This window comes from Nannobrachium achirus (genome assembly GCF_963921795.1).
Source record: "Nannobrachium achirus genome assembly, chromosome: 14".
Taxonomy (NCBI): Eukaryota; Metazoa; Chordata; class Actinopteri; order Myctophiformes; family Myctophidae; genus Nannobrachium; species Nannobrachium achirus.
In genome coordinates, this window is record NC_137821.1 from 42,910,482 (window position 1) to 42,926,179 (window position 15,698).

Below are 15,698 nucleotides of genomic sequence, written 5' to 3' on the forward strand. Positions count from 1 at the left end.
CAGGTTCTTTCAGATTGAAATTCCTGGTATGCGAGCTATTAAAGGCCACTTAACATGTTAATTTATATTGTAATCCATAGAAGAGCTCCAATTGGTTGTTGACACAAGTAGGCTACATCTAATGAGGTCCAGTTACTTAATTATCAATTTTACTTCATCTGTTTATTTAGATTGGGCAGATGTAATGTTTGGTAGGCTACTAGGCTATATTAATGTAAGTAATGAAAATACACTGTGTGTGCATGTACACCTGACCAGGGGTCTTCAACAGGGGGTCCTCAGAATTACTACAGGGGAAGGCACCAAATATATGTGTGATAGGACCATTCTTTTAGAATAAATGAACAACCCTATCATCCCTTTTCTGAGGAGAACTTTAGACAAAAATAGAAGATCTACAAGCTTGTAGATCGGCTATTTTTGGCAAATAGGTTTGGTGTAGAATGAAAAAGGACACCAAGTAGAGAGTGAAAGGTAAAATGTACTAAGTAAAAGATGGAACAAGGATGTAAGGATTAAATGTAAAAAAAAAAAGAAAACACCCACCAAAGCTCTAATGGGCACTATAGATAGGAGGCGGCGCTTTGCGTCGGCACTTTGAACACACGCACGTGTTCGGGGAGACCTCCTCTATCACACCACACTCTCCGCTAAGCAGGAGAGGTGTAAAATCAATTTCTGTTGGCTTTCCAGTGCAGCCACTCACTCAAAAAAGTGACATTTTCAGACATTTTGCTATGCATTCTGTATGTTATGAGCTTATGACTCTAAGACAGGGTGGGCAACTTTGATGCTGAAAAGGGCCACTACATTTTCACACACACTCCAGAGGGCCACAATGCATATACCAAAAATAGAAGATCTACAAGCTCAAAACGTGTCGCATCTGCTATTTTTGCAAATGTTTTAATTTATATCCTTAAAAGTAATTGTTTTATTTAATGTCAAATGCATGTACAGGTTCTTATGTAACTTATGTTACTTCTTACTTTATGAACTTAATCACAAATGCATTTGACATAAAAAAGACTAGTAATAGGCTACTAGTCATCAAGAAGATACTAATATACAGTCGACTGACATAATGAAAGTGGGTCATGTTTTACATTTGGAATAATATAACAGCAGAAATCAATATTATATCAGTATTCTGATATTTGCCTGTGGGCCGCATTAAGTGTAGGGCCTGTATGCGCTAAGAACTCATTAATTCTCATTATACTGTGACATGGTTTATAATTAAGTACAACTTGATAGAACATCTGTGTAGAACATATTTAAAATAACGTTATACTTGATGTTTAACCACTTGATCCCAAATTGGGGGGAATATTAACCAAAAGTGTCCAATCTACTAGCTCACTGTAGATCTGTTTTGGCAAGGGAGCAGAAAATGCATTCCAACTCACATTTAGGGTACTTTAGGGTGTGTGTGTGTGTGTGTGTGTGTGTGTGTGTGTGTGTGTGTGTGTGTGTGTGTGTGTGTGTGTGTGTGTGTGTGTACGCGCGCGCGCGTGCGCACCTGTGTGATGTAGCCCTTGTTTCATGTTATTTTATATTGTTCATTATATTGCAATATATTTCTTTCTTTATTTTGTATATATTGTGATTACTCTCTCTCACACACGTGTGTCCACACACATATTTAAAAGATGAGTATATGATGTATGTCTCTATACTAGTGTACTTCTAATTGTCCTATTTTCCAGGTTCTTTCAGACTGAAATTCGTGGAATGCAAGCTATTAAAAGCCACTTTACACAATTCCATTCCAATTCAATTCGTTCTGTAATCCTATCAATTCTATCAATTGGCTGTTCATACACAATTGTACAGGTTCTTTCAAATTGAAATTCCTGGAATGCAGGCTATTAAAGGCCACTTAAAGGACAACTTTGTTTTTTTACAACAAGGTTTCATATTTTAGATTGTAATTAGAGAAATGAAAAAGTGAGTGTTAAAATGCTTTCATTTGCTTCGTTTTATCGTGTTTACCGTGCTGAAATGTGGGGCATGCGTACGCATGGGGGCCAAGTGTGGCCAAATATGTCTTTTTAGACACAATAAGCCAGCAGTTTCTTTATTGTTATTTACAGTAACACTTCTGGCCCCCATAAGTCACATCCAAGCATGAAAGGTTGCGTTGTATCTTGGGAATGGGCTTATTCTGTATAAAATGCCATATTTAGCCACTTGTACGCATGCCCCCAACCACAGAAATAAGAATCTCTAAAACAATAGAAAGAAGAAAATGAAATAATTTTAACACTCATCTTTTGTATTCTTTAATTACAATCTAAAATATGAGCCCTTGTTGTAAAAAACTAAAGTTGTCCTTTAACACAATTCCATCCAGTTCAATTCAACTCGTTCTACTGTAATCCCATCCATCCTACCAATTGGCTGCACACAACACCTGGCCTATTTACTATTAATAACCTTAAATGTTACGGGGCAGATGTAATGGTATATAAAAATACTTTGTTGCAAGTAAAAGTTCCAGAATTCAAAATATGCTTGTGTAAAAGTATAAAGTATTGGTATTAAAATGTACTACTGCAGTATCAATAGTAGCCTACAGATAGAATCCCAAAGTGCAAAATGTCCCATTTCAAGTTTTCAAATGTATAAATAAACATATTTTGAAAATAGAAGATCTACAAGCTCACATGTACATAATGCAATTGTGTTAACCTGTATGTGGATATATGAGGTTTATAATGTATTATCTCTACATGAATGTTCTGGTTGGGGATAGGAGCTCAATGCATTATATCTACATATCGTCACTGTTTAGCCAAAACCTCTTCCATTTAGAGGCTTTTGTGGTATAAATCAGGGCTGTTGAACACTCTTTACGTCTCTGTGTTGGTTAAAATAATATTGAACCAATGAAAAGTAGTAAAAAGCCCCTCAGTCAAAAAGTTCTACTAAATCCACTTGAGCTATTTTTTCTGAAAATGTACAATTTCGAGTTAGGAGGTTTCGCAAGACATATGCAATATTATGAACCTATATGCACATATATGGAACTGAATGTGACATATGCATATGCATAACATACAGAATGCATAGCAAAATGTCTGAAAATGTCACTTTTTTTGAGTGAGTGGCTGCACTGGAAAGCCAACAGAAATAGATTTTACACCTCTCCTGCTTAGCGGAGAGTGTGGTGTGATAGAGGAGGTCTCTACATTTTTCAATTGCCTCGGGTGTACTCTTATTCTGAAGAGATCGGCACCGGAAGTCTTATTGCAGCTAACGCTAATGCAGCTGACTTCACATAGACTCGGACGCCTAACAAGTCTCTGAATCTATCTATGACATTGATGAAAATCTGCATCACGCATTTATACATGTGCAGGGAGTCCCTGCTTCATCTCTATCAGCCAAGGGGTCCTTGGCCTAAAAACGTTGAAGACCCCTGATGTAGGCCCCAAAGCATGATAATTCTGGACCGTCATTCCTATGTGTATTGTCTTGGAAATCTTTGGATTACAATAAGAATGTGGTAGAAATGTTTGCACATTTACAAACAATTAAACATATTTCAATTCATAAACATATTTTTTCGAGGTTATACAATATAATAGAGAGACTATCATGGTGTTAATCATCAGTGGTCAATGATCAAAATCAGTGATCCTAATGTGTTGCACAGACCCAAGTTACATGCCAGGTCCTTTCCAGTGATAAACTTGCATTGTCTGGCACTATCCGTTTAGATTAGAACAATCATCTTTATCCAGGGTTGCAGATTAAAGTGCTTCACAGGCAGGACATAATTCACTTCACAGTAGATAACTCAGACATAACATTATAGTAGGCAACATGCAAAAATACAAAGAGTGCATAGAGTCCTAAGAGGACGGGACTGTTGATGTCAAATGTGTCACCCTGTGCCATGGTTTTGCAGGACAGGACAGATGCCAGCATAGCTCACTTTCACAAGTATAGTAATAGGCCTATTACAGTAGCTGTACAGTAATAGGAGATCTTCTGTTACATCGGTGGCATGATGAGAAAGTATCTGCAGTGAAATGACTAGCTCGTCACCTGCTTTGAGGTACAGCGATGTTGCTTTGACATGTCAAGAGCATCTTCTGAATATCATCTGCCCCTATGAAAGCATGAAATGCTATAAAATCTATGAATGTGAGTTGCTGTTGGGTGTCTTCTTGCCTTGTTCTCCAAAAAGTGGATTGACTTTGACTTGTTGACAATTGTAACATTGTTTCATCAGGGGGAAATGTGCCCTTAGTGACTTGTTTAACATGATTACCAACCTTGTTTCTGGTCATTGCGACTGTAGGTCGCAGTTTAGTATGCGAACGGTCACAGCTTAATCGTATCTCTGTAACGCATGACACATGTGGTTCCCCACTGTGACATGTGATGTCACAGTGATGTGTCAGGGGAACCACAGTGTCAGGCGTGGTCTATGGGTTTGCCCCTCTGACATCACGCTTTGACATCACTGTGATGTCATGGGAACCACTCTAACAGCATCTCTTTTATGCCCATATATGGAGATCCCTGATGTCATCAATATTAAGCCCATATCTAAAAGGACTTCATATGGGAATGCCCATATATGGAGGAAGACAGCCCAAATCTGTGTGGCTGGTTCAGACAGGGATCTCCATGTATGGGCATCAAATGGATTGTATGTATGATGTCAGATGTGATAGACGTCAAAGGATTTTCACAAATAACTGAGTAAGCTTGTTTGGGCTCTCACAGCATATCTATCATATCATATACAGTACATGGATCTTGAGTACAAGGTAACTGGTCCGATATACATCACTGGCCAGACGGCCAAGACATGGCAAGACTTCGCCCTTTAGGGCGAGGTCGCTTGTCTCCCCCCGGGCGTCTTACTAGTTTTATTGGTTGGACCTTTAAGGAGGATTAGCATACTGACAAACAGATATTTGTTCTCATTCAGATTAACATCATTATTTATCTTTATTTCGGAAACTCTGTCACCGGTTGTTCTTCCCTTTTTTAATTGTATGGTGCTCAGAGACTGACACTGATTCTCTCAGACACCTTAATCCCTAATGTACAACTCCTGGCCAGTGTCAGTGAAATCAACTTTTATGATCTGAGAAACAAATCTGACTGGGAAATACACATACAGTATGTGTGATCATATATTGTAGAGCCTAGCATCTTCAGCAGTCAGTGTATTGCATGCCTCTGTATGGCAGCCTTCATTTTGACCTCCCCTGACCTTTCTATTGTAAATACCAAGTGCCACCTCTCTGTCGTCTCTGATTGGATCCGGCAGCTATTTGATTGGATCCGGGACCTTCCCTGTCAATCAAAATAGTGCTGTTGGTCATTTATGTTTTCATCCTTCCAAATAGAGACCTTTTTGGTTGCAGCATTTTCTGTACTTTATATTTTCATGTTTTTGTTTAATTTCTTGTAATGTTTCTGATGTGGTGCTTCATAGGTGACACACAATAGACATGATTGTACATACATGGTGTCACAGAATTTTGTCAAAAATACATATAAGTTTTTAATATGCCATTCAGATTGATCATTCCAAATTGATAAGATTGAAAACCAGTGTTCTGATGGGCCACATGTGCCAAATGTTGCTAACTTTATAGCCTACTGGGAGTGTAAATTTAAAATATATAATGCATAGTACTGTGTTCTATCTGTCTGTCATTCAATGTTATATGAGTTAAATAATAAATATCTATACTGTGTTCTATCTGTCTGTCTTTCAATGTTATATGAGTTAAATATCTATCATAGTACTGTGTTCTATCTGTCTGTCATTCAATGTTATATGCGTTAAATATCTATCATAGCACTGTGTTCTATCTGTCTGTCATTCAATGTTATGAGTTAAATACTGTATCTATAGTACTGTGTTCTATCTGTCTGTCATTCAATGTTATATCAGTTAAATATCTATCATAGTAGGCCTACTGTGTTCTATCTGTCTGTCATTCAATGTTATATGAGTTAAATATCTATCATAGTACTGTGTTCTATCTGTCTGTCGTTCAATGTTATATGAGTGAATATGTCTAATATTCTCAAATTATTTTTTGAATGTGCTACATTTTTGAGCGCCCACACAAAAAAGTCTCTTAAATTCCTGTTATTTCTGTAAGATCTAGGCTACAAGCTCACAGCTTTGAGCTTAAGAAAATGACAAAGAATTCTTCTAAATCTAAATCCTAATGTTTTTCAGGAACAACTGTTTCTAAGATTAATGTTGCTCAAATGTTTTAATATTGTATTATTTTTCAAGAGGTGAATTTAACATAAAAAGATGCGTTCCCAGTCTAAATGGGATTATTGTCTCCAATTAAATGTGCACACCCAGTTATGTATTTATAGGCTACACATGTACCATGTGTCATCAGTTTAAAGAATATGTACACTTTAAATAAATTGTTAAACTATGTAAGAATTCTCTTCATTTGTATGACAAGGGGATTGTTTGTTTTCCTTAGAATATTATTCCTATGCATTTGATTGATGTATTGACCTTGCTTATTGCTCTGGATTAAGAGCATCTGCTAAATGCCTGAATAGTTGCCCATATTGTTATACACTACTAGAATATAATTATATTGTAGGGGACAGGGCCATGAATATAATTATCATCTGAAACTGCAGTGGAAACGTGTGTTGCAAATGTTGCAATTCGGACCTTTTAGCCTGCTGCACTCAATAGATTAAGCCCCCATGTTTCTACCTATGGTTTCTACCCTCCCTCCCCGGCTCTCCCCTATAATTATCGGGTCAATTCTATAATAATATTACACTCCATATGACTGCTTACTTGCACAATGTGTAGATCTACTACAAATAAAAGCTTTTAATATAGTACACGAGTCCACGACTGTAAAAACCTGAAAGAACTACAACCGCGACAGATTTTCCGGTCACGTGACACTTACGTCACTGCTGCTTCCGTTCTGCGTTCTTTAATTTTTCATTATGAGAATAATAAACGGAATAAGCAGGACCCAGAACGGACCGCGGAGTGGTTTTGCAGTTTTTGCATTGGCTATTTTGGTTTTGTCACGTGTAAACAACAGAGTGTAAATGGACGGACCGGGATTGGTATTCCGTTTCTCGATTTGTTAATCAAAAACAAAAAACGGCAAACCAGAACTAATTGTCTCCTTTTTCGTTTTTCGTTCTTAAAAACCAAATCCAATAACAAACTATCAAAAGGTACACGGACCGTGCTCGCCAGGTACTGGCGAGCCCACAATAATAGCACACTTCGCCACTGTAAACTGAACACATTGATGTTTTTATTTTCATTTTCTCACTAAGTATGTAGGAGTAGAAAGGAACCGAAATCCCGTCTACTGTTGATTGCCTGCCTGATAGATAAACTAGAAAAATATTGTTCCTTCGAAACAATCGTGGGCTCGCTTCAAGCCAGAAAACAATGGCTATAAAAGCACAAAATGTCAAGATCGCAGGCAGTGCTCTCTTTGACGTTACTGACGTCAAAGATTGGTCCATTTTGTTCCAAAAAATGTGTTGTGCAAAAGTTGACCCGCTGGTGGCGCTATAACAGGCCAATGTGAGAAGGTTGGTATCTGTTCCTTGACCTATTGGGAATGTGCTTGCAAGATTTCACGCACATCCCAGGCTGTGTTCATGATTTGAGGTGTTTTTGGCTTTGGACACTTTATCGCTGCTTGCAGCTATATTTATTATTATTATTTTATAATTTTTTTGTGTGCACTTCATAGGCATGTTAGATAAAGGTCCTTAGATTGTGTGTAGAATGTTTCATGCAAATTGCAAAAAAAATCCTAGAATAAAAACGGGTTTAAGCGTTTTACAAACTGCTCAAAATTATATAGCGCCCCCCTTTGGCCATTTGGGGTAAGATTGGTTTCAGTGATATTTGAACTAACCCTCTACACTATTTTGTCATGAAAATGTGACGTTGCATATGTATGTTTTAGAGGCAGAAGAATAATTTGCATAAAAATGCAATAGTGTTTGAATTATTTAAAAAAGCATGTTTCAATGTTAAAGAAATCCGATCTGACAGATCTTTAGATATCGGTCCAAAGTTCACGTAAAAAAAGTTTTGTGCACGTGACGCGAAAATTCCAGAATAAAAGCGGGTTTACGCGTTTTACAAACTGCTCAAAATGGCGGAAAATTGAAGGGCGGAGCTTACTTAACAACGACACAGATGTCTTCAGCTTGAGTCAAAGCACACGTGTAACAAGTTGCATGTCTTCAAACGAAACGAGTCATGACTTATGCCCGTTTGAAGTTTGAATTTTCAGACGCTTCGTATAGCGCCCCCCTTTGGCCGATTGGAATAAAATTGGTTTCAGTGATACTTTGACTAACCCTCCACATCTTTGCCAAATGCCATGAACGTGTAACTTTGCATGTATGATTTAGAGGCCGAAGAATAATTTACATAAAACCGCAATATATATTGAATTATTAAAAAATCATTATTTAACGTACAAACTTCTCACCACATAGCCTGTGTAGATATAGGTTCAAAGTTCATGTGAAAAAAGTTTTGTGCACTTGACGCGAAAATCCCAGGAGGAGATAGATTTTTACTGTTTTTCATATAATTCCGAATTGTGGGAGACCTAAAGGTCAGAGGTCAAAAGTTAGAGGGTAAAAGTTGTTCGGCATGAGGAGACGCATAAGTGTATACAGGTTTCATGGCTGTACCTAAAACACAGCATGAGCTATACCTGTTCAAAGTTCACACTTTCTAAGGCTTCCTACAGCGCCACCATTTGGCCGATTGCTATAATAAATAATAGCACACTTCGCCACTGTAAGCTGAACACATTGATGTTTTTATTTTCATTTTCTCACTAAGTATGTAGGAGTAGAAAGGAACCGAAGATCCCGTCTACTGATAGATAAATAAACAAACTAGAAAATGTGCAATTTGGGAAATTGCGAGTGTGGTTGCCTGCCCTGCCGCCCCCTATGGGTCGAAGTGGAAATGCTTTTGGGGATTTGTTGAATATCCCACCCGCAACTTGTGGTTAAAATTTGGTGTTGACTGGATGTTTCGTTTGTGATTTATGGCTATTTTTGGCGAAACTGGCCCCTCTCGCTAACTTCGTAAGCCTGTTCCGGACGAACGGTATGGACTATCGAAATATCGCTTGAATATGTTTATCGCATGGGTCCATAGATCATGTGTACCGATTTTTGTGACATTTGGAGAAAATATGTAGGAAAAGGAGCAAAAAGTGTGTTTTGAAGAAAATTCAAAATGGCGGAAAATCTATCCTGACGCAAATGGGCGTGGCCTATATGAGGAGATGCGTCATGACCCAAGGAATCCAGGGAAAAAGGAATTTTAATTTTCCGACTTACGGTTCAAGAGTTACAGGCCGAAACGTAAAGTGGGCTGTTATAGCGCCACCATGAGGCCGAGTGATGTATTTATAATTTGATTAATTCTTGCAATAATTATGAATCTCCTCTCCAAGTTTTGAAACTGTAGCTCCTATTGTTTGCGAGAGAAAAATAATCTAATGTGAGTGTTTGCAATTCCCATTATAAGTCAATGGGGAAAATTAATTCACTAATAAATTAATATCAATTAAACTATACAACTTTTCTCTTAGAAAAGTAATAGCACACTATTCCCGATCAAGCCGGTCGATTTGACATATGGCGCGAGTGTGTGGCGCAAAAACTGTGGGAGGAGATTCGCGCCGAAAAAAAGGTTACACTAGAAACGAAGAAATAAAGTTTCCCTAGAACTATAGTGTGTTGCCCTGTAAGGGCAACCACACTAATAAATAATGACAATATCTAAAGTGTGCTCGCCTTATAGGCGAGCCCACAATAATGACAACATCTAAAGTGTGCTAGAGCCCCAAGCCCAGGCCCTAAACAACATCTTGCGCGCGTAATGACCCTGTTCGTCCTCTCCGCACAGCAGAGCCAGTCTGTTGCACTGGCTTGCCTCTGGTCCAGCCAATCACAAGCCGCGGCCGACATCTGATGTCCTATGAACACAAATTTGTTTCCGTAGACGCTGCCTTGTCAGTCTATAGCGCAACGCTATGTGATTGAGCACCAATCGTAAGCCCGCCCGTCTTTACATATTAATGTCTTCAATGAGTTGTCCTGCCAACTTTTTGACCGTCAAATCACATTCACCCAAGTGCTCTGTGCCTCCTTTCTGGGCTGTTTCAGGAGGAACTGCGTGAAGTGGAGTGATTGGAAAACTTGGTTTCAATTAAGCTTTAAACCAGTGTTTCTCAAAGTGGATTCTAGGGACTTTGTGGGTTCCTTTATGGGGGTCTAAATTGACCCATACAAGTATGTAACTCTAACAGCATACAAATGGAACCAAATGGACCCTAATGGGTCCATTTGGTTCCATTTGTATACTGTCAGAGTTAAGGGGAGACCTTGAAATGTAAAGGTTTGAGAAACACTGCTTTAAACTGTTGCCTTGCGTCCTCTCCATGATGTCACATTAACCTGGTGTCTCCCCTCTCCATTGTCTTTCCTCTCTGGCGTGCAGCGCTGATAACGGTGGCGGGAGCCAGCGTCTACATCGCCTACTCCTGGCTGGCCCTCTGGGAGCTGATGTGCCTGCTGGACCCCCGGGCCCTGGAGGGCCTCCGCGTCCACTTCGGCTGCTCCCTGGCTCTGGCCTGGGCCTCCGGCGCCGCCGAGCTGCTCACCTCCGTGGCCTTCTTCCTGGCCTGTCGGCTCATCACGCAGCAGAGGGAGCAGCAGTCTCTGTGAGGCTAGGGGAGAGAGGGAAGGAAGGGAGAGGAGCCATGCAGAGTGCATAGTACAGCCAGAGAGAAGATGAGAGAAAATGTATAGCAGAGTGACTTCACTGCCTCAGCCTGATGGCCTAAAAGAAAAGTGAACGGTAAAGGAACTGGTTGGAATAAGGTGTTCCTTCCACGTGCTACATCCTTCCTGGGAACCCCCCGTCCCCCGTCCCCCGTCCCCATCAGGTGATAAGAAGTGGCTTGCTCACTCCTCATGCATTGAAGGAAGCATGAGCTCAGTTCAGAGCTCTCCCCTGGTTGGCAGAGGGAGAGTATTAGTGCACAGGATTACAGCTTAGGCAATTGGTACTGGGTGAAAAAATGGGTTACAAAAATTGGGTGATAAAAAATACGAGAATAACATAGGAGGAGGAAGGCACAGAACAGGCTGAGGCATGTCATGCTAAAAGAGCACGAGAGTTGAGGGAGGGAGGGTGATCATCCAGAAGGCACAGGGGGTTAGAACTGTAATGGATGCTTCAGGAAGACAATTCACTCCCATGACACCTTGTTCATTATGTTTACTTACACATGCTAGCAAAAAGAGAGAGAGAGACATGTGGTCCAGATATTACCCAAACGCAGACCAACCAACCGGCCGAAAGCAGGTTGACGATGCAAAAGATGGGACATTTGTTTTGGAACAAAACAGGCACTATAAGGCCAGAAGGTGACAGACGTGTCGACAGCCCAACAACACTGGAAACTATAAAACCCAAGACAAATGGATAAGGAAGACAGACAGCCCGGCCTTTATTTCCCGTCTTTAGGAGACTGCGGAAGCAGTTTGATTTATGTCGGCATTGGGCAGACTAATATATCACTATTTCCTTTATTAGCTCTGGGCTCTGGCGGATTGGTGTGGTTTCCAGGCTAGGTTGGAACACATGGAGGCAGGAGATTGATAACAGACTGGTACTTTAGAGATGACACCAGAGACAAGACAACACAGACTTAAGGTCTTTGCACACTGCTGCGTTTTTCGGGCCGAATATCGGAGTGAATTTCGGAGCGTGTGAATAAAAACTTCAACCTCACGTTATGTCGATCACGTTTGCACACTGCCGCCCGTTTCGTATTTATTTTCGGACCAGGGTTTATTTTTTAAGATTTTCGCAGCTGTCGCACTGAGTCCCTTGCTCTCTCTCTCTTTCCTCTCTCCCTGGCCTGCGGCTTTCGGATTTCCAAAACGCAACGAAAACACGCAGTGCAGTGTGCAACCACCTTTACTCAAGGACAAAGACACCAGGACACAAACTAGTGTTTCAGAGGCTTGTTTCCATTGAGATCCTTCTCTTTAACTCATATAGCATTGAATGACAGACAGATAGAACACAGTACTATGCAGTAGATATCATCAGAAAAACTGTTGCAAAAAAAGGTATTTACAATAGAAGGGTCAGGGGGAGGGTATAAGGTTAGGCTAGGTTTATTGTTACCAGTTTCGAGTGGCAGCCGCCTGTAAGTGCTTTTTCAGAGTGGTTTTAAAGGAAGTTAGGGATTTAGACTCCTTTAAGGCCTTCGGTAGGGCGTTTTAGTGGTATAGCAGGAGAACAAATTTGACCCTTTGTTTGAGCCAAATCTGGGTTGGACATGGTCTGTGGCGCTGCCTCTGGTGTTGTAATTGTGGACATCCTTGACGTTTTGGAAGTATTTTGTCAGGTACATGGGTATCTTAGTGGTGTAGTATATGTTGTACACCAGGCCCATTGCAAGATGCTGTACTCTGTCATCTACTTTGAGCCACCCCACCCTAGACTGGTGAATAGGGGGTGAGGTGAGTCCGAGGAGGAAGGTTAAGCAGGACCCTAATTAGTTTTTTTTTTTTCAGGGCCTTTGGGGCGTTTTGCCCAGGTGTATTGATTTGTTGTCAATTTTGCCAGGTGCAGATCTTATTTAGTTCAGAGCTAAGGGTCTTTTCACCCTGCAAGCTATCCTTGTCCAAGACAAGGAGAGCCGAGTCATCCGCGAACATCAGCTGAAGATCTATAATTCAGCATTATGAAAATGTATCTCCTCCTCAACAAACAGGAGCCAGTGGTTAATTGCCTGGCTGCATATGGCTTTATCAGCTGAAGCTCTAATTCAGCATTATGAAAATGTAGACAGTGACTTTTAATTAGGTCCTACTGTCCTACATGCTACTTTTTAGTGTTTTAGCCAAAGCTATGTCACAATGTTTTTCTCGTCTGTCTTCACCGTGCATTCCATTTCCATTCATTTATCTATTTAGTGTAGAGCGTAGTGTGTAATTATCTATTATTTCACAGACTCTTTTGCGCTCGTTTGTGAGCGTTGTGTTATTTTCGTTCCATTTCCATTCAGCAAATCAGCATCGCCTGTCATTCCTTCATTTTCTTCTCTCTCACCCGTGTTGTGTGTGTTGCGGGGAGCGGACTCTGAAGTCTGAACCTCTAGTTCAAAGGACTAAACAGAGGAAGTGACCATACATATACTGTACATGGGAATCTTGGGAGACACCTGGGAATGAAACAGACAGATAACTGCACCACCTCCTAGATCAGGTATTAAGGGCCATTTATTCCGCATTTTACCCACAGACCACCATTTGACGAGATTTAGCCTCTCAGACCCAGTGCTTAATTTGAGGGGGATGTTCCCTTACTTCTTTGATTGGATCCGGCACCTATTTGATTGGATCCGGGACCTTCCCTGTGAATCAAAATAGTGCTAACCAAAACATAAAACGCTCATCCTCAACCGAGCAGATAGAGCATCATTATACCACCACAACTCAAAACTGCCCAGATTTTTCATCCCTTTGTAAAATCTATAGTCTATACCAAAGAAATGAACCCACTGACTAAATCCTGCAGCACATCCCTGTCTATCTGGTCTCTGTATGAATCTTGTATGTCTGTCTTGAGTCCTCCACCCTGACAGAGAGAGAGAGAGAGAGAGCAGGGAGAAATAAACATATAAAATGGAGGAGAGGTGGTTAAAGCGTCCACAGCCTGGAGAGAACATGACCCGAGTGACGCCAGAGGAGCAGAGCGTGACACAGAGGAGGCATTTCTGTGAAACACATGAAAGGGTGAGGTGAGAATGAGTGACGCATCTCAGCGACGGGGAGAGAAAGAGATGAAAAGCTGTGAGTGGGAGAAGAATGACAATAAAACATTGTTATTAGACACAATCAAACTGGAACGGGGACACGAGACAGACTGAGCCTTTCATCCATCAGCAGGTGTTAATGTCACACTCCGCGGTTATTGAAAGGGAATGGCAGAGCTAGCACAATAGAAACACAAGATAAATCTCTCTCTCTCCCTCCCTTCCTGACCTGGGCTGTCTGATAACGGCTGAGGATACTACTTGAAATATGTTTTGTTAAAGGAGCTTTTGTTGCGACAGATTTTATTCGTCGAGCTTGCGCGAGAAGACAGAAACGCTGTATAATTGAATTCATGAACAGGGACGTGCAGAGAATGTTAGAGATGCAGGGGCTGACATTTCTAAAAGGGCCTTTTGGTGAAAATGTCGAAAATAGCAGCCCTCCAAGCTCACAACATGTCCCAGCGCGACGCGTTGTTTCGGTGCTTGATACACTGAACTAAGCATAATCAAGTCAATTCTAGAGATGTGGCATAGGCCTATATTGATGTCTATGAGTGCACGTGCCTGTGTATGAATATATTGTAAAACATGCTTTGAGATTAAAGATCTGCTACTTCTGTATTTGAATCCTGAAAAGTAACTGTTTTGTAAATATGAGGTTTCCACCCGACAGAAACGATATACCATGTACATACTGTACATTTCATTTCATATTGATAAGGGAGATGTCTATGGATCAGAACAGTGTTAGATGGAAGCATGACAGATTGCAGACAGTGTGGGGAAAAAAGCATATTAATTGATGATGGTTCTTCAGAGAGCAGAGCTGTGCAGTTCCGAGGTAATTGTTTTCACTGGATGCGATATTATGAGATTATGATTGATGGCTCTATATAGATCTAGTTTATTCATCATAAGATTGCAACACTTTGCATAAATGTCAAATCATGCATGTTATATAGGTACCAAAGGCTTTTTGTATAACTGAACTAATCCCTCCCACTGAGCACGCCGTCTAAAAGTGGTCTAATAGTGGTATAGATTTGAAAGTTTTTTAGTTGTCTAAACTTAGACTAGACGACTAATAGACTTCTAATAGTCGTCTAAATATAGACCATCTACATTTAGACGACTATTAGAAGTCTATTAGTCGTCTAGTCTAAGTTTAGACAACTAAAAAACGTTCAAATCTATACCACTATTAGACCACTTTTAGACGGCGTGCTCAGTGGGCTGTTATAAGCTGTCGCCCTTCTGTCCCAGATGCCTCATCTTACATCCTGTACACCGCCTACTGTACTGGCCGCCCAAGGCCATCTGACAACAACATATTATTGACTCCTGGAACAAAGATAACGCATAGCCATGAAACATCTTACATGGCATCTTCCTTGTTCCTTCAACTTATGAATTGACACCACATATGTCCAGATTTTGAGGACCAACACAGGTGTTTTGATTAATGTAGAACATTGGTTCTATGCCAATCAGACACATTGAACACCTGTGTTGGTCCTCAATATGGCCGGTTTAGGACTGCAAATGCAACCCATGAATACCTGTTATGTTGAAGTGCTGGTCAGAGAGAGACCTTTTAGCTGTGCAGCTGATGCTTCTGTGATTCTTACTCTCTCAAATACAGCAGAGTCAACCTATTATACCAGAACTACCCGCGGTCTTGGTGTCTGCTTCATTGTGTTGTCTTTTACTTTGGATCGTGAATTTTAAAGGTAACAATCATCGTTATCGAAATTAACTCATCAATAGCACCGCTCACTTCACACTACAGCAGGTGTGATTTTTTTTCTCTACTTTGTA